Source organism: Tupaia chinensis, unplaced genomic scaffold, assembly GCF_000334495.1.
Source record: "Tupaia chinensis unplaced genomic scaffold, TupChi_1.0 Scaffold148350_1, whole genome shotgun sequence".
Taxonomy (NCBI): Eukaryota; Metazoa; Chordata; class Mammalia; order Scandentia; family Tupaiidae; genus Tupaia; species Tupaia belangeri.
In genome coordinates this window covers 1,233,213-1,253,668 of record NW_006208201.1, presented here as the reverse complement: position 1 = coordinate 1,253,668, position 20,456 = coordinate 1,233,213, and positions in this window count along the sequence as shown.

The following is a 20,456-nucleotide window of genomic DNA, read 5'->3' as shown; positions in this document are numbered from 1 at the left end:
GAGGACAGGCCTCAGTATCCTTCCTAGGAATATGAGCCTGATCTTCTTGGGGGAGGGGGCTCTCCTGGACAAAACATACCTCTACACACACCTATACTTGTACACACTGCTAGCATACCCCATGCCACTTCCACACACTCATTCACATACTCACACAGACACACTCTTCTCTCAAGGATGAACAATTTTCAAGGCACTGCAGTCCATATCTACATACCAGAGTGGAGGAATATCTTGTTCCTAAAGCTAACACCACATAGAAAAACTCCCATTGGTGTCATGCAGCCTTTTCAGCTGGTCTCGGTTCACTCCAGAACAAGCTCTGTTCTAACCTCTGGTCAACCTACACCACAAAGGCACTTCAAAGACTTTTCTTCCTTCAACATAGAGAACAAGGAAGCTTTGAAGTTAGTATTTTTTGCCCCTAAGAGTAATTTTTCTCGGATGAATGTTTTAGACAAAGCTCAGGGTCAAAGTACCTGGGCCTCCCAGCCTTTTCACCTTCCTTTCTGCTCTAGGAACAGCCTGCTTGGGGGCAATGGAGAGTCAAAGAGGCCTCCCTTCTCTGCAGGGCAAACCCCTGGGTACATGGTTGGAGCACCTCTGTTGCTGTCTTTGACACACCTGTTGAAGTCTGCCCCAGGCTCTGGTGAAAGACTGTACAGATTCAAGAAATGGGATAGGTCCAACCTGTGGGAGTTCTAGAAGAAGAAACATAGAATTACATATTTAGCGACCAACTGAGCTAGGATTCCAACCCAGGGCTTCCTGACTCAGGACCTAGAGCTCTCAGGTGGGACCAGCAGCCTCCATACACTGCTCTCCACAGATTCTCAAGTGCTCTCACCCTCCTGGCCCACAGCTTTCTTACTTGTGCCCTTAGGAAGAGACTTAGGAAGCATCTGTCCTAAGTCTCATCTACCTCAAGTCTCTCTTGCTATCCCTCTGGCCTTGTTCTTTGCCCTGAGAGGAAACACGGATGTCTTTGGCATGTCAGGCCCTCCTGACTACAACTAACTCTCTCTAGATGTCTCTGTCCTCAAAACAGCATGAACTCCATCCTCGAGGCCAAGAGTTTCAGTTTAATTATTGGTTTCAATCATTACAGCAGGTTACACATCTTTCGTTATCTAGGTCTTCCCATCTTATTCACCCATCTCCTGTTTTTCCCATCTCTGCTCTGGGATCCACCATGGGCACTTCCTACCATGGTAATGGCTTCTGGCAGGCCAGGACAATGATAAGAATGCAAGTTCTCAGGCCTGAAAGATGTGCAGTGAATTCTGCCTTGGCCACTGACCAACTCTGTGGCTTTGTGGGAGTCTTTGATCCTCTCTGAGTATCAATTTCTTCATCTCAAACACTCTTCTCATTGGACTTTCATGAGGATTAGTGGGATAAGCATTTCTTTCATTCCCAAACTATGTCCTCTTTGGGTGAGTGACATGAACTGAGGGGCCAGCATTGTGTCCTTACCTTCAGTTTAGTAGCTTACAATTAAGCACATCCCACACACACTAGATTCTCAGCAAATGTGTGCCCCTCCTCCCTCTCCAGGCCGGCAAAGATCTCTGTGTATTTATTTCACTGGAAAAGTTCCCATTTCTCTGCGGTTTCCCAGGAACAAGAAGTCTCTGATGTAGTTTGAACATTAGTACATGCCTCTACAGATGGTAGGCCTAAGATCAGAGGAGTACACCATGGGTACAAAGTCACACAGCAGGCTGGTGGGAGGTTGACAAGATGGCCCAAACAAGTCAGTAGACTCTGTTCCCTTCCCCTTGTCTCCTCTAGCCTGGCTTGGACAGTTTTGGGTCTTGCTGAACTCCCAGTCTACCTGCTCCCTTTTCCATGCAGGTGTGTCTACTTTTCTCCAGCTTATACCAGCTCAAGTGAAAAAGAACCATTAACTTGTGTAACTGAGGAACCCAAGAACAATTCAGGCAGGACTGGATCTAGGGCTCAAAGTCTTCAGAGTGGTTTCTGACTTATATTTTACCCTGCTTCTCTTTCTCTGCTGGTTTGAGTCTACAGCTGGCCTTCTTTATATGGAGAGAAAGATGTCCCACAGCAGCCCCGATTCTATTTTCTAATCACTTAGAACCTCAATATAAAGACTATCTTTCAATGGACTCAGCACAAAAATCCAAGGAAGGCCTCTGATTGGGTTTGCCTGGTCACATGCCTATTCCTGAGCCAGTAGCTGTGCATGTGGGGATGAGTGTTCTAACATGGGTGCAGCTATGGGAGCTGGGACGAGACAGAGGTCGGATCAACTCATCAGAACCACACAGAATGAATTTCTTCCTGGAAAAAAGAGTGTGTTGCAAGAACAGGAGAGGACTGGGAACAGACAAAACCAATTGGTGTTGCCATCACACTCTGACTTCCAAAGCCTTAGTGTTATACCACAGCTCTGCCTCTTGTTCAGAGAAGCAACAGGGAGGAAAGAGCATGGCTGTTGGGGTCAGGTGGATTGGACCAAGTTGAAGTTCTGCCACCAGCTGTGTGTCATTAACCAAATTCCTCAACCCTTGAAGCTCAATTTCTTCATCTGTGACGTGGGATAGCAGTTCCTACTTCACAGACTTACTGGGAGGGCTAAACATGCCACACACTTGGCATTCCAGGGCTAATTAACCCACATGTGATCTCCTTGCCTTTGGTTCCTGACCTCCGTCCTGGCCTCTGGGGACCAGCTCCTATACCCAGACCAGACCCTTCTGGACTTGGGCCTACCCACCTGTTCCTTCTCGCTGGACTGAACTCACAGGGCCTCACTGACTAAATGGTAGGAGGTCTTACCAGGAGATGGTGCACGTGGCTTTTGTTTGTTTTCTCCATCTTGATGAAAATGTACAGTTTTCACACTATTGCAGAACAGATAGAACCTTGACATATGGGCCTCTAGTTGTGTGTCTGATTTACTTAATCGAGATGAATGTCTCATCAACTTTCTATTATCGAGAAGGCTATTTTTCTCAAGGATCTCCTTCCCTTCCTTCCCCATGTTTTTTCTTCCTTCCTTCCTTTATTCCTCCTCCTTCCTACGTCTTCTCATTTCCCTCCTCCTCCCCATCTTGCTCCTCCTCCTCCTTCCCTCTCTCTCCAGATGCTCCCCTAGAGCTCACTCTGTGCCAGGCTCTGAGCAAGATGTGGCAGCTTGGTGAGCCCGACGGACACAGCTCGGCCTCTTCGATGCCCCTCAGTCTAGAAGGGGATGCGGGTGTTGACTGACCACCATTTTGGTGCAGTTGCAAGAGTGCTATGAAGGAGCACATGGGGCTGTGAGAAACAGGAAGTGGCATTGGAACTGTGCTCCTTAGAGCATGTGGGGTCATCTAGGGAAGATTGTAGATTTGAAATAGGTTGAGTTCCCACAGCAAAAACAGGGTGATGGAGAGGCCGGAGGGGAGACTGCTGTGCCTTCTAGAGCAAGACCAAGGGCCACCATGTCTGCAGGAAGTGGGCATTTGGGAGTGCAGCTCTGGAGAGCCTGGGGACAGAGAAGGGTCTGGTTGTGCAGGGCTCAATGGCTGCACTGAGGCTCTTGGTCTTCATTCTAGAGCAACGAGACTTAATTAGCCTAGGGACTGCACAATATGAAAAGGAGCTCTCTCCAAGGGGCAGCACACAGAGGACCTTGCTTGGAATAGGCCACTTGAAAACGTACTACCAATTGCCGACAGTCACCAAGCAGAGAGGGGTCACATCACAGCAAGCTCAGGGCATGCGTGTGCACTTGCCTCTCCTTGGCTCCGCCTCTGGCCAAGTGACCTATAGTTCCTGCAGCCCTTCATCCCACCCAGCTGTGCTCCGGCCAACCCTACCTGCCAGGGTCCAGCCTGCTACTCTCTGTGGCTGCCCCACCCCAGGCCCTGGGCCCCCCCCTCCCTCGCCCCCCAGTAGGTTCAGAAATGGGATTCCCTCTCCACAGCTCCACTCTGCTTTACTGGGGCATGAGTCAGGTCCCTCCTACATCTCTGTGTCCCTTACCTTTACCCCCAGAACTCCAAAGGGTTAACATTTTAAGCCTTTTTTGTTTTGTTTTGTTTTGGTTCCAGACACGATTCCTACCAGAATCACCAAACCTTTGAGTCAGGGGACCCTCAAAGGTCATCTAGTCCAGGTCTTTCTGCAAATCTCCCAAAGGCTTTCCTGACCTTGGGCCCTCTACCTCTGTTTGAAGGTCATCCTCCAGTGAGCTTGTTCCTTACTCTGCTTGTAGCTTGGACTGGGATCCAAAGCTGTTTAACTAGAAGAGAGAGTTCAGGGCCCTTCTGCAGGTCTGTCTGGAAGATATTTTGGCTAATGCACCTAAATGTTGTCATTGCCATCTAAGCTTGCTTTTTGATGTCCTTCCAAGACACAGCAGAATGAGAGGCAGCTGCTGTGCTTCCCAAAGTCAAAGCCACCTTCTTCACCCTCCCCAAGAGGCTCTGACTTGCAGTATGCAAATGTCTGCCATTTCCTCTTCCAGGGCAGCCGGGTCTCTTCCATAAAGCCCTGAGTCCTGCACATGGGGAAAGAGGCAGGTGATGTAGGAAACGAGTGACCCGAAGTTGTCAGGGTCCATCCAAAAGCTCGGGGTGCTTCTCTGAGGACAAGACAGGGATTACAATGGGGTGCTTGGGGGTCTTGGGATCTGGCTCATACCTGCCTGCCATGAGTTAAAGAAGTGCCCAGTCCCCTTTCTCCTCATCACTTCTGCCTCTTAGTCTCCAGACCCTTCCAATGGTGGCAGAAGCCACCCTGCCAGTGAGGAAAATGTTCCGGAAATGGCAGGGAACACTTGCTCATCCAGAGGCCTTGAAAACCATTTTTTCTGGAGGCAGTAGCTGCTGAGAAAGACAGTCTGCCTGGGAGCCTCAATCCATTTCAAAGACTATTTATTGCAGTTTACCACATGCCAGCCCTGTGCCAGGCACTTGGGACACAAGATGAAAGAGGCTGGAACCCTGCCCTCGATGTGCTCAAAGTTTAGGAGGGAGTCTAGGTGGGAGATGAGCAAACAGATGCCATGGAGTCCTCTGGTAAGTGCTATGAGGATGTAAGATTTCTGGGAGGCCAGCAGAGAAGCCTAACAGCCTGGGTAATCAGGAAAGCCTCCCTGGAAGAGAGTTTTGGAGGATTTGTAAGAGTTAACCAGGTTGGGTCAATTGGAGGGAACAGACAGGCAGAGAATTGCCTGGGGCTAGAGAGAATTTGGTACATGGGGAGAGCTGCAAGGCATTGTGGGAAACTCCGGTAACAAATCAGCTCGAGAGCCTCGTGCCCTTCAGACTGGAGGACGCTCAGCAGGCCAGGCATGGCAGAGCCTGCCTTCTGGAAGCACCAGGTTTTTTCCCCTTCTCCCTCTGTCCTTTCCTTGCAGCCCTGGGGTCTTCTGGCTGCCCACCTTTCCTGATTATGGTATGTCCAGGTGGAAGGGCTCAGCCATTACTCACAGTCCAGCATACAGGTTGGAGGGGAGAGAATACCTGGAGATAATGATGTCTAACTTGGGACCAGAGACCAGGACTTCTGACTTTCAAGTCAGGGCTCTTATAGGAAGCATAAATGATGTCTAAAAGCTCATTTTTTAGTTGACAGGGTGCATGTGCTTACCAGAGATAACCAGACAGAGAGGGACAGAGAGGGAGGGAGAAAGCACTCTCCAGTGGCCGGTCATGCTGCAATCCCTTTTCCTCCATTTTTCCATTCTCTTGGTATTTGGGGCACACATGCACACATGCTCAGTATATTTTTCAAGCCACTGGGGCTGGGACTTGAGCCATGGTCAGCCATTTGGGATCTGACTCCCTGGGCTATAGAGTTGGTCCAAAAGCCTTGTTCTTTAAAAAGTAAAATACAGGGACCAGCAGTTGGCATAATGGCTATGTCACTGGACTCTCATGTAGTCGACCACGGCTCAAGTCCTGGACCTAGTGGCTTAAACTCACACCGGGCACATGTGCGTGCATGCCCAAGATCCCGAGAGGAGAATGAAGGAGAAGGGATTGTGGCATGGCCATCCCCCCTGGGGGTGTGATTTCTCACTTTCCATCTCTCTCTGTCTTTCTGGCGAGCGCACGCACCCTATAGCAAAAACCTCCCAAGAAAAGAAAAAAGTAAAATACTTCCATATATATATAAGGAAGAAACTAGGTGATGTCACACCAAGATGTCAATAGTAGACTTCGCTGGAGAAGGGGGTTGTGGGTATTCTTTATTTCGTTTATTAAATTTGTCTGTATATTCTGAGTTTTTCTAACTGGCAGGCACTAGTTTTGTGATTAGAAACAGTAATGGTATAGAACAATTTTATAGAAAAAAGAAGAAAACCAAAGCTCATCAACAATAAAATCCTAGCTTTTAAAGAAAATATGCAAAGAAAAAAGAAGGGAAAGAAATGCACTAAAATAATAAAGTAGCTGACTCTGAGGCAGGGGTTATCAGGAGACTTCCTTTTCCTGTCTTTCTTCTTTCGAATGTTCATATTCAGACTTCAATGTATTACATGAAGCTGTTCCTTTCGCAGCCTCCTCCTCTGTCTTCTTGCTTCTGTCCCCACCTGCATCTCACCAAGTTCGTCTTGGTACTTAACGCTAGAGAAAGTACATTGCTCCAGGCAAGTCCTCATGCTCTGGGCTAGCTAACTCCCACATACCCTCCAGTACTCAGGTCTCCCCGGCTTCTTTAGGGAAGTTGGATTCTGTGTGCACCACCCAGATGTCCACTTCAGGACTAGGGTGCTTATTCTCTAGCTGCTAGGAGGGCTGGAGGTTGATGCAGGGAACTCTCATTGCGGGAAATGGCATGGCTGAAAGTAGCTGCCCAGGGCCACCTGTGTCCACTGCCTAGTCCATTGGAGGCAGATGGGAGTAATAAAGGCCCAAACCTTGCCTCAGTTCAGAGCAGCTTGGGTTATCTCTGCACCAGAGCCCCCTGCAGGATTGCCTGGGACCTGTGTTGTTCTCTGCCTGCCCATCAGCCTCTTGCTTTCATTCTCCCACCAAGCTCTCCCTGAATGAGTCCAAGAGACTTCCCTAACCAATGACACTTTCCCTGACCTCCTAGGCCAGGGCGGGTTCCTCGAATGTCTGCTCTTCAGAGGACGTGTCTCCTTTGTAAGTTTCCATTCATTCCCGTTATCTGGTCAGCATCGACCTCCCCTATCAACTGTGTGCTGGCCCCAGGGTGGGAGCCATATTTCATTTTACTCAGCTTTGTACTTCCACCACGCTGGCATATGGTTTAGAGATGTTTGTTGTGGCCAGCCAGTGGTGTGGTGGTGGTGATGGCTGAAACCCACATGTCTAATTGTGCATTTTGAGTCCCAGATCTGGCAGCTTGAAAACTAGGCTGGGTACTCCTGTGTGCCCCAAATCCCAAGATACTGTGACTTGGGCAGCCCCCGCAAGGGGTGATTTCTGACTCCCTCTCTCTGTCTCTCCCTGGTAAGTGTATGGACCCTTTAGCAAAACTGAAAGAAAAGAAAAAAGAAATGTTTGTTGAGTGAACAAACAACTTTACTCACCATCTAATATAATCCTTTAGATTGTGATTAAGGAGGGTGAGAGTTTCCAGTCCTTGTAATATTGTTATGAAACAGAAATATGACCTCATTTTATACACCTGAGCCTTGGAGCTTGTACGTAGGGTTAATTCTTAGTGGACGAGGCTAGTTATCAGGACTGGCTCATAATTTGCAGAACCTGGTGCAAATGAAAAGGTAGGGCCCTTCAATCTAGTGTCATGAAGAATTTCAAGATGATTATAGCACAGCACTAAACCAAGCATGGGGCCTGTAGTGCAAGGCTCTGTGTGACTGCACACGTCACAGACCCATGACACTGGTCCTGTCAACCTCACCTCATTTCCATCCCCAAGGATGAGTGGGAGCAAAGAGCCCGGAGGGTTTAAGAAGGAGCACTAGGGGGGACCAGCAGTTAGCGTAATGGCTATGTCACTGAACTCCCATGTAGTCGACCGCGGTTCGAGTCCCGGACCCGGTAGCTTAAACTCATGCCAGGCGCGTGTGTGTGCGTGCCCAAGATCTCGAGAGGAGAATGGAGGAGAAGGAATTGCGGCGTGGCCATCCCCGCTAGGGGGTGATTTTTCGCTTTCTGTCTTTCTGTCTCTGTCTCTCTGGCAAGTGCCCTATAGCAAAAACCTCTCAAAAAAAAAAAAAAAAGAAGGAGCACTCACTAGGTACTACTAGTAGGTTAAAGAGGCCACTCTGGCTCCAGTGCGGAGAGTGGGGCAAGGTGAGCTGGGGCAGTCAGGACTTTTGGAGCTGCCTGTTGTGATGGGATGGGACCTGCCCCAGATCAGCCCTGCAGGGAATGAGAGAAGCAGGATCCAGTCTCGGGGGAGATCACTCTGCTGCTTCCTGCCCCTTTACATTCTCAGCTCGCGGGTCCGGTGTTCTGGAGTTACCTGCGACTGCCTTTCTGGGATGTGAGTATTTTTTATTCTACTCTCTTTGGTTGAAAGGAAGCTTCCCTCCTGGTGTAGGGGCTGAGGACAGATTCTCTCCATTGAGAGTAATGTAGATGCTGCACCCTTCCCTCGTGACACCATCGATATCCCTCTGGGACTTGAGCTTGGGGTGTCCTGTTGAGTCATTCCACACCCAGAGTCTCCCTGGTAACCCCAGCACACAATGCCTGTGACACTTGAAGACAGAAAAATGACAAGGCAATTTTAAGAAAAGATCATGAGGGACCAGCAGTTAGCATAATGGCTATGTTGCTGGACTCCCATGTAGTCGACTGCAGTTCGAGTCCTGGACCTGGTGGCTTAAACTCATGTCGAGTGCGTGTGTGTGTGTGTGCCCAAGATCCCGAGAGGAGAATGGAGGAGAAGGGATTGTGGCATGGCCATCCCCCCCGCCCCCGGGGGGGTGACTTTTCGCTTTCTGTCTCTCTCTCTTTGCCTTTCTGGCGAGCTTATGTGCCCTATAGCAAAAACCTCTCCAAAAAAAGAAAAGATCATGAGAACACTATCATCAAAACTCTGGCATGGGGACCAGCAGATGGTGTAATGGTTATGTTGCTGGACTCCCCATATAGTCAACCACAGTTCGAGTCCTGGACCTGGCGGCTTAAAATTCACACCTGTGCATGTATGCCCAAAATCCTGAGAGGAGAAAAGAAGAGAAGGGATTATGGCGTGGCCATCCCCTTGGGAGGTGATTTCTTGGTTTCTGTCTCTCTATCTTTCTGGTGAGAGCATGTACCCTATAGCAAAAATCTCTCTAAAAGCACCCAAAAACCAACAAAACAAAACTCTGGCAGCAGGGGTCTGAGCACTGGGTTACCGAGTATCCCTCTGAGGTGCCTTGGGCACAGGGGACAGAGGCAGGTCTGCTGCACCTCAATGGGGATGATAGTGACAGGTATGGAAGGCCAGGCAGTGGTACAGCAGTAATACAACCGGACCCACTAGGAGACACCCTGGGTTTGCATCCCGGGACCTTTCTGAGCTTGCTGGGCATGCACGTGTATGCCAGTGGTCCAAACTGGCTCAGACTGGGGAGCAGAGGCTGGGGGGACTGCAGTATAGTGGCCTGTTGGGGGTGCCTTTGTGTGTATGTCTCATGGAGGGAATAAATAAATGAACTTAAAACTGAAAGGAAAACAGTGGCAGTATGTAAGTAATTGCAGGGCCCAGCGTCTTGGGTAGGCCCTCCATTGGTATGCACGGAACCACTCCCACACAGTGCCCTGTCTAGGGGAGCAAGATTGCCGTAGAAGCGGGCCGGCCAGCCGTGTGGTGGTGAAGGTGGCTGGATCCCACGTGGACAATGACATGGTTTGGATTCCAGACCTGGCAGCTTGAAAACACTCTGTGCGTGTGTACATGTGTGTATGCATGTATGTGAGCACCAAAAATCCTAAGGAGATAAATGGAGGAGAAGAGACTGTGTAGTGTGACTATCCCCCATGAAAGGTGCTTGCTCTTGCTCTCTCTCCAGTGAGTGCGTGCACCCTCTGGCAAACTTTAAAAAAGAAAAAGAATGTCATAGAAGATAATAAACTATTCTGAGACGGTAGAATTCCAGTACCACGTTATGGTGGTAGGTGTTGTATTTGTGGGTGGGGGTGGTGGCAGAACTGAACTTTTTCAAGTCTTCGTCTTCTACCTGTTGCCTCTACTTCTGGTAAAACGGGTCCTCCCAAGGGTATCCAATCTGGCTCATGAAAGAGCTCTTTGTTCATTTTGGCTACTTCGTTCCACCATGAACCCCATTTTGGAGCACCTGCTGTGGCGAAGGTTGCTTTTCGGAGAGCTCCCAGTCCAGTGTAAGAGACAGAAGGGGAAACAAAGTGTTTTGAGGCAAGGCTGTCCTATGTGAGAGGCATGCACTGGGGACTTCGGCAGCTTTGAATGTTTGGACGGGGCCAGCCTAGAGGTGAGGGAGGGCTTCCAGGAAGAGGCCACACTGAATCCTGAATGGTGAGTTGAACTGTAGGAATAAAAAGTGAGTAGGTGGTCTCTAAGCAAAGGGCATTTTGGAGGTCAACTGGCTGTGATTCTGTAGGTCTCGGCACCCAGTCTACAGTTCTGACTATCCCATGCATAAGACCCCGAGAGCCAATACTGACTGCCTTCTGACTATTAACCACTTCTAGAAGATGGGGAGTTCAAGCAAGCCAAGATGTGAAAGCACATTTAAGAGTCTGAAAAATAATGGGACACTAGAAATGCCATGCATTATCATTACCATGAAGTATATTACAGATGTGGGGGAGTCTGTTGGCACTCAGATCTCTGGAATCTTTGAACCTGGGCTGTGATGTGTGCTGGATTACCTGCAGGCAGACAGCAAAGCAAGGGCCATAGGAAACTAGTGTTTGGCCCTAGTGAGTTTATCTAGAATTATACAATCAGAAAACCTTGAAAGAGGCTGTTTCCATTTTAATATATGTGCAGATTTTATGTTTTGTGATTTCTAATGCTATTTTTATTTTGACTGCTGTTCGTAGGAATGGACCCTGTAATCTCTCGCAATGCTTTGACCCTGGAAAGGACATTACATGATCGGTAAGGTCCAGTCACTCCCCACCCCCTTCAAGAGGACCTGCCAGAAACAGCTGCTAGCCCTCAATTCAGTGCTCTTATGAGCATCTCTCCCTTTTGCAGCCTGTGATTATTGGGAAGCTTCTAGAATTGGAAAATCAGATAATGGCAATAGAAATTATGGGTACTGTTACAACGTGCCTTCCCGTGCTGGGCTCAGAGAGAGGCCTTTATATGCATTTTTCACTCCATCCCTAAGACAGCACTGCTTAGGCAATTTAAGATGAGAACCTTGAGGATCAGAGAGACTTGGTTAAGGTCACATTGTGGATGTGGATTAAAAATGGAATTTAAACCCACGTCTGCCCTGTTCTGCAGCCCAGCCCTTAACTGGTCCTCTTGCTGTCCCTTGAATGGTAGAACCAGAGGGAGCAAAGAGATGGTCCCATCCCAAGTCCTCAATTTACAGAATTAGGTGATAATAATAGAGCACCTCATTTACTTTCAAATCTGAATTGCCAGGTTTTCTGCTGAGGGTATTTTCACATATATGAGTAATATATGTGAGTATAAATTTATTAGGAAAGGAAGTTTCCTTCAAAAGACTCAGTAAAATACTGAAATGCTTATTGAGAAATTCAGTCTTGCAAAAGTAAAACTGTGTTCTTTTTTTTTTTTTTTTTTGGAAAGTTTTTGCTATAGGGCACAGGTGCTCGCCAGAAACACAGTGAGAGACAGAGAGACAGAAAGTGAGAAATCACACCCCAGGGGGATGGCCACACCGCAATCCCTTCTCCTCTATTCTCCTCTCTGGATCTTGGGCACGCATGCACACACACGTGCCCAGTATGAGTTTAAACCACTGGGTTTGGGACTTGAATTGCGATCAGCCACATGGGAGTCCAGCGATATAGCCATTATGCCAACTGCTGGTGCCAAAACTGCATTTTTAAGTTACGGACTTTATCTTGCTAGGTGATGCTTGTCCCTACTAGTCATTCATTCACAACTATTTATTTAGCACCTGCTAAGTACTAGGGATATAGGAATGGGCAAGACGGTTGGGTTACAAGTCCTTGGGTAAATAAGGAAACAAATTCATGCACAAAGCAGGCTGACAAATAGTGATAAGGTCAGCGAAGGGCATGACCCAGTGACAAGGGTCAGGGAGTGACTGTTTTGGAGAGTTTGGTCAGGGAAAGCCTCTTGGGGAGGTGATATTTAGGCCGAGAGCTGAAGAGTGAGAAAGCAGCATGCATCTTGGTTGAGGGCACAGAGCAGAGCGGACACAGGGGAGGGAAAATGACCATGGACTGCACTCTGGAGCAAGCCAGTTTAGAGCATGAGTTTAGAGCAACAAGGAAGACCAGGAATGAGTAGCTGGAAATGGTAGGGGAAAAAGCAGAGACATTTAGGGTCAAAGAGGCCCAGAGAACTTAAATGAGCATGTGTAACTGTGCTTAAAAGGGTGTTTCTGGGATTTGGAACATGGAGGCCATTGGTGACCTTGAGGAATGTTGGTCCAGCCTAGGAGGTGCAGCTGGATGCATCTCGGACAGCAGTGCTGGAAGCCACACGGCTGACTACTGGTTAGACCTCTAGCCCGGTGGACCTGAAACACACTGGGCATGCGCACAAGCACCCAGAATCTTGAGGAAGAGGGCTATGGAAAGGCGCTCGCAATGCGACCAGACCCTGTCCAGGCTGTATGCACCCTCTCTCTCTCACATGCGTGTGCACGTGCTCTCTATCATGAATTAAAACAAGAACAAAGGCATTTAAAAGTGGTCAGGCTGGGCGATGGAGGCAAAGCATAGAGGATTTCTGAGAAGTTTGCTACACACGGAAGCAGAGAAACAGGGCAGCCGCTGGAAGGTGCACTGGCCAGTCTCCCACCCAAGATGCGTCCTCTGCCTGCTTGGGTCCTGGGAGCCCGATCATTTTGTGCTGCCTCGCTGGACTCTCTTGCTGAACACTTCCAGATGGGCTCAGTCAAGGAGGGGGGCAGAGGCAGGACGGCCACAGGCTGCAAGAAGAGAGGCCAGGTGTCCTCCTCTTCCTTCTCCGCCTCAGCACTTTGTTCCGGCAGGAGCTGTGTGCCCATGTGCCTGCAGTTCCTTTGGGGCTGCCCCTCCCGTATGGTTCCTGGGACATTGCTGCTTCTTCTGGCCTCTTCTGCCCCAGGACTTATCGCTCTTACCCATCGTTGCCTGTCTCTGGGTACCCAACACTCATGTTTGTTCCCTTAACTTCATTAGTAGCCTCTTCTTGAACGTCAGTTGGATCAACAGAGTGAATTCTGATTCTTACCAGGACGCTAGCTAACAGAGAGGCCCTCCCTCCGTTCCTACTTCTTTCCCTCTGTTTCTTTCCTTCCTTCCCTTTTCTTTCTTTCTCTCATAAAGGGAGAGAACATGTTTGTGTGCAAATGAGGATAACAGTGCAGACAGGAAGAAATGATTTCGCAGGGTAGCACAGGTCTTGCTGGAGTGGAGGCCTGGAGCTTGCTTGAGGGGATGGGATCCAGAGTCCAAGAAGAAGGTCATTGCCTTCGACTCAACCAGGAGAGGCAGGCACAGAGGCAGGCAGGCTGGCAGATGTGGTCAGATTTGACTTCTAGTTGCTCAGTGGAGGATGAGCTGGGACTGCCCGCTGAGGAGTGCCGGGTAGGTTGTGGCAATAGAAGAAAGTGTGACATTGCCATCTTGGAGAGCAGGAAAATGAACTTTCTAGGAAAGGTTGGTAGGCTTGCCAGGCATGAGGAGTGCCAATTTGAGGTTTGTGGTCATGAATCGAAAGAGCAGCCCGTCAGCAAGGCTGTGTGCTTTTCTCCAGCATCACTCAGCTGCTCCGGCACAGGACGGGAGGAGGTGGAGGGCTGGGCTTTATGAGGGCTGGGATTTAGCCAGGTTTATGATGCAATGAGAGGGTGTCAGCCTGGGAGTGATAGTCATGCTGGAGCCTGGGGTCTCGTGGGCTGAGGAAGAAGGGCATGAGTGGGCAGTGGTGGAGGAGGTGATGACGAAAGTCATTGGAGTTTCAATGGAGGCATGCGGTGGAGAGAAAGCTGGAGCCCCGAGAAGTGAGCCGAAGCGATTGGGAGATTAGTACAAGAAAACACAAGCCGGAGAAGCACTTGGTATACCCTTGATGGCCTCAGATAAAGATTTTGGAAGGAGAGGAGGATAATGGCCGGAAGGTAACTGGAGGCAAGGTGGGTACTCGCATCCCCTCCTGGCCTTCCCTGGAGTGGTGGTTTCTCCCTCCATTTCTAGGAGCAGATCTCTTTATCTTACCAGGTTGCCCGAAAAAGCCTGTGACAACTTGGGTTTCTTCAGTTTCAGGACCAAGAAGGCCATTTTTCAACTTGGCTCCTTTTTGCAGACTGATCCAGCGCTGGCTGTAGTGGTGCAATGTGTCTTCTGGAATGAGCACCTGCAGGTCACACAGGGGCCAGTGTCCCTGGAGAAGAGCCCTCGTTCTTCAACTCTGAAACACATTCCGTCATTAGTTCACTCAAACACGCATGAAGCGCTGCGCTGGGCCTGCCTCCTTCATTTCCTCGATCCCTCTCAGACACCCTGGAGGGAGGAATGGTTGCACTTATTTCTACAGAATTTAAAGCTCAACAAGGTGAAAAACTTGGCCAAGGTCAAACAGGGTCTATCTGAATCCAAGGGGACTTCCTATCCAGCTAGGGCAACAGGTAAGCAAAGAATTAAAAATAAGTTCTGTGTGCACATTTCTATGAGAACGTGGAAGTTAAAAAGATGAGCGCTGTCGTGGGAGAGGAGGTGGGGAGTATGCGAGCTCGGTCTTTCTGGGGAGATGGAGAAGAAGAACTCCAGACAGAAGTGACACCGTGTCAGGAAGTCTACCACATGGCCCCAGTCTTGAGTAAAGGCAGAGCCGAGTCCCTAACCTTGCCCATAGCCCTGGGGTTCAGGGACAATCTCAAAGGAACACACAACCCTGGAAATTTTATCACAATTATGGGTGTCTGTGTATTTTTTTTTTTAATTAGAAGAGAGGCTTTTTCATTTTAATCAGATTCTTAAGCGAGACATTGGCTCCAAACAACCTTGGGTAGCAGATAAGCACCGAGAGGTTGGCAGGACCTGGAAGTGAAGGACCTTGTAGGTCACCAGGGAAGCTGGGATTTTCTATCTGGGACAGGCTTTAGCAAGACAGCATGGGTTTTCTCTAAGCCCAAGTAGAATCTAGTCCTTTCAGAGACTATAAAGTGATGCACTATTTCCTGCTGTATCCCTGGAGCCTGCCAAGTGCTGGGGGCTCAGCACATATTTGGTGAATGAATGAATAAGCACAAAAGTATGTCCTAACAATAAGGAGTGCATCTCTCCGGGGTGACTACCCATTTCTTGGCTGATTTAACACAAGGTGGAGTCAGGAAATCCCGAGTTCTTGGTGTGCCTGCCTAGGCTGTCGTGGACACTGGTTGAGTTCTGAGATGATGGTAGGCTGGGTGTGGGCATACGGGAGAGTGGATGTGGCACCTGAGGGTGTGGCCACCCCTGGCTGCAGGGCAGGGCTTTTCCCACAGTCCCCTGCAACGTCTTTGGAAGAGTGAAGGTTACCCTGCTAGGATGGCCACATCCATTCTTTTCTTCCTCCACGGTCAACCTATCGGCTTGTCCGGTTGACTGTCTCCAAAATATGTCTTCTATCCCGTTACGTCCTTCTCACGCCCACCCAGTTGCTGCTCCCCCACTTCACCTGGGTCACTTCCGTAGCCTCACAGCTGGACCATTACTTCTGCCTGTCTCTCCAGTGCCCGCTCTCTGCGCAGTTGTCACAGGGAACTTTTAAAACACGTGTGCAATGGACGAGGCTTTCTATCCAGCTCTTAGAGAGCTGTGCTTCTAAAATTTTAATGTATACCTGGGTCACATGGGAAATTTGCTCAAATGCAGGTTATAATTCAGTGAATCTCAGATCGGACTTGAGAATGTGTTCCAACAAGCTCCAGGCAGCGCAGTGGCTGCTGCTCTTAGACGCCTTAGGAACTACAATGACTTTGAGAAAAATTCAGACTTTCTTCCTGTGTCCTACCGTATCTGGGCCCTGCCCGGCGGTGCCGTGTGCCACGTCTTCTTCAGTCCCTGTCCTCTCCCATCATGTTGTAGCTACGCTAGCCTTCAGTCCGTTCCTGGAGTCCGCCAAGTTGTTCCTGCCTTAGGGCTTTTGCACGTGATGTTCCCACTGCCTGGAATGTTCTTTTCCTGAAGCTCTACAGGACTTGCTTATCTTTATTTAGACCTTAGTTCAAGGATCAGTTAGAGTACTTCTCTGACCACTTTATCCAGTGAAGTACTTAATCCCTCAGGGACTATCAGCTACTTGCCTTTGAAAGTTTTCTTTTGAGCAAGAGAGACAGAGACAGAGAGAGTGAGGAGCACCCCTAATAGGGTCTTGACTCCATGCTCCACTTCCAGTTTCAGCCAGCCCCAGAACATGGGCACGTGTGTGCCCAGCATACTCTGCGAGGTCCCAGACGTGAACCCGGAATCTGCCCATCTGGTCAGCCTTACAAACCGTGGGGCTTTTCCACTGCACCCTGGTCCAGCTCCTGTTTTGTTTTCACAGCATTTATTACTGTGACTTTATTTTGGTAATTTATTTCCTGACCTGTCAATTTCTTGCCTCCTCCCTCACATATGTTCCACACAGATAAGGACTTGGTTTCCTTCACTCTGAGCAGATCCCAGAGCCCAGCACCTGGTATGGACCCTTTTCAAATTTGTTGGCCCCGTGCGTGAACACGCTCCCACAGTGCTGTGGTGTGTAGATGTGTGTGGGGGGGAGTCCACGCTGGGAGCATGTAGACGGACTTTCATAGAGGTCCCTGAGGCAGAGGGCAGGGGAGAGGGAGGGCAAGCTTTCTATATTGAGGGTGCTGCAGAAGAAGTCTTGAGAAAGTGGACTTGACTTTGAACAGGAGAATCAATACATAGTAAATCAATTAATCTGACTAGAAGAGATTCATTCTGGAAGGGGGGAAGAAAGTAATGAATATTTGTTAAATGAGTTAGTAAGGCATTTGAGACAGTGAAAGTAAACACATAAGGGAATAACCAGATATATCAGATGGTTATTTTATGACCACTTTGCATAATTACCTGTTCATCCTCATAACACATTATCATGGTCTTGCAAATGAAGAGCTGGACATGGGATTAGGACATTTGCCCCAGTTCACAGAAGACTTGCCCAAGGTCATTCAGCGATTCAGAGACAGGGTTGCTGAATTCTTTCTTTCTCCCCCTCCCCACCTCCCTTTCTACACCAGATCTATTCAGAGTTGTGAACCCCACACTCTCTGTCCCCCTCTGCCCCCCGCCCTGCTCTATGTTGGGCCATACCCTTTCTTACCACCCGGTATGCTGGGCATGCTACTGATTTATCTGTCTGTCTTCTCTCACTAGAATATAAATTCCCTAAGGGTAGAGGTCTTTATTTTGTTCACTGTGGTCTTCCAGAGCTCGGAACAGGGCCTGCCACAGAGGTAGACATTAATGCGAAAGGGATGAATGAAGAGGTGATTTAAAAATCATTGCTTTCTCCACCTCTGAGAGGCTGTTCTGTAAATGTGTGGTCACAGAACACTGAACTCCAGAAGGCTGAAGTCTTTTTGAGATCAATCGGGCAGGAATGCTGCAGCCTGCGGAATGCTTTCCACAAAAGAAGGCCTGTGCGCATAGGCAGGACTGGAGGGTGACAGCAGAGTAGCCCGGAGCTGGTGTTTGTCTAGTCTTCAGCCCTGAGAGAGCCATCCCGGTGGCGTGGGTAGGTATGGATGCCACAGGCTGGCAGTGGCCCTTGGTAGGATGTGGCTTCCCATATAAAGTGGCCCTGGAGGGAGACTGTGTTGACCAGGCCCCTGTGGCAATTACAAGCTTGATGGAAGTGCATAAATAGGCACTTAATAGGTGGTCTCTGGTGAACTGAGCGAGTCTGCTGCTTAAGGCGGGCGGCTCTGGTTGCTGGATGAATGGTGGTTCTGAACCAGCCAGGCTGAGCCACAGATGGTCCTGCACCATCATTCTCTGGCCGCCGACCTCCCTCTGCACCAAGGCTTCTCAAAGCGTGGTCCCCGGACCAAGAGCATCTGCACCGTCTCAGAACTTGCTAGAAATGCAGATTCTCTGGCCCATCCTCTAGCCTACAGAATCAAAAACTACAGGGTGGGGTCCAGCATTCTGGAATCAACAAGTCCTCCAGGTGATAATCATGCACTCTCAGGTTGGAGAGTCACAGTTGCACTTTCTCTTTCCAGGCAGTTTGCCAGGGGTGGGGTGGTAGTGAGGGGTGGGTTAGCGTAGCAGACAGATGTGGGTGATTCATAGGCACAGTGCAAGAGCAGGGAGTCCTGTTAAAAGCTGAATAAGGATCGGATCAGCGATTCTTTTTTGTTTCTAATTTTGCCAGAGGGTGCATAAACTTAAATTGGGAGAGAAAGTGAGGATGGAGTACGGTCATGCTGCCATTCCTTCTCTTCCATTATCTCCTTCCTTTCTCCTTTAGGGATTTTGGGCATGCATGCACACATGCTTAGCATGTTTTTCAGGCCACTGGGTCTGGGACTTGAACCGCATAATCAGCCCTGTGGGACCTGGATGAGTGATCTTTCATCAAAGGAACTTCCTCATATTTCAGGAAATCTTCAGAGGAGGGGTTAGTTTGCAAAAGCTTTTCTTTTTTTTTAATTTAAAAAATTTTTGCCATAGGGCACATGTGCTCACTAGAGAGACATTGAAAAGGAAAGTGAGAAATCACCCCACCCCACCCCCGGACAGGAGCAATGGCTGCACTGCAACCCCTTCTCCTCCATTCTCCTTTCAGGATTTTGGGCACACATGAATGTGTGTGCAGTGTGATTTTCAAGCTGCTGGATCTGGGACTGGAAGTGTGGTCAATTATGTGGAAGTCCAGTGCCTTAACCACTACACCAGTTGATGTCTCCTCACCCTGGCAAAAGCTTATTTTAAAGTTATCATAGTCTTGTTTTTTAGACCTGATATTTAAAAATACCAGTTGATGTTAAAAAAAGGTGTAATATAAACTGCCACCTAGTACTGATTGTTTCAGTGTCTTTAGTTCAAGTGGGAATATAATGCTGGGGTCCTACCTTCTAGCTAATCTTCATTTTCATCCTAAAAAGGAAATCTACCGGGACCAGCATATAGTGTAATGGTTACGTTGCTGAACTCCTACATAGTTGACTGTGGTTCGAGTCCTGGACTGGCTGGTGGTTTGATTTCTCGCTTTCTGCCTCTCTGTCGCTTATGTGTGCCCCCAAAATCTCTCCCCGTCAAAAAAAACCTATTTGTCTACCTATGTGGACACACCTGCCCCTACTAAGTGCCCAGGCCTCAGCCGGCTTGAGGAATAAGAGCAGTGAGGTGTAGGACCTGCCTAAAAGGACTCATAAATGAGGTTTGCTCAGCTGTATAAAGCCCCCACTGTGTGCCACACACTGCATTTGGTTCTGTGAAGAGGCACAAGATAAGTTAACCAGTGACTTCTGTAATCAAGGAACCAATAAAAAATTCAGGAGACATTCCTTCCAGTGTGGCAGTTGCAGGAAGTATGGAGGTGTGGGACCTTTGATCAGAGTCTTGGTTTTCAGTTTTGCCAGATTATAGAACATACCAGGTGAACTGATGGACTACCGGGGAACAGGTGGAGTGGGGGTTGAATGTTGGGTTAGGAAGAGCAGATAGGGACCAGCAAACATGAACCCCTGGCTAGCAGTATTGCTCCCCTGTCCAGTCCTGGGTCCAAGGCCGTATGTAGATCTGAGGTTCCACGATGACAATTGCTAACTTTTATCTAGTGACGACAGGTCAGTAATCGGTCTAAGTACTGTACATATATTAACTCATTCATTACAGGAACCCTATGATAGAGGTACTATTATCACCCCACCCGACTGACAAGGAAACGCACTCAGGAAAGCGAACTCGTCCAAGGTCACACACCAGGCAGTGGTGGGTTCAGAATTTGAACCCAGGCTGTGTGCTCTAGAGCGCTACGAAATGCCAGACAAAAAGCGTGCTGCCTTGTGTCCCAGCCGGCTTGTGGGTTGTAGATGGGAAGGGGTGGGACGCTTATTTTGGTGGGTAAATGGGTTGCAGAGGAAGCGCTTTCATCTTTATGCCTGAGCATTCCCTTTGGCGTAGACGATCCAGAGTACAGTGCTATGTGAACCAGTTGCTAGAAAAGTACTTCAAGCCCCTTCCCACTAGATGGCGGCCCCTAAACCCACCACAAATTCTGGAACCTCCACTGTCCCCATCTTCCAAGGCTGAGCTACCGCTGAGGAGCTGCAAGATGCACACCCTCCCTCGTCTCCGCCCCGGCCCGCCCCGCCCCATCCGGGGGTCTTGCGAGCTCCTAGGCTGGGGGCGGGGGGGCGAGGCTCCCCC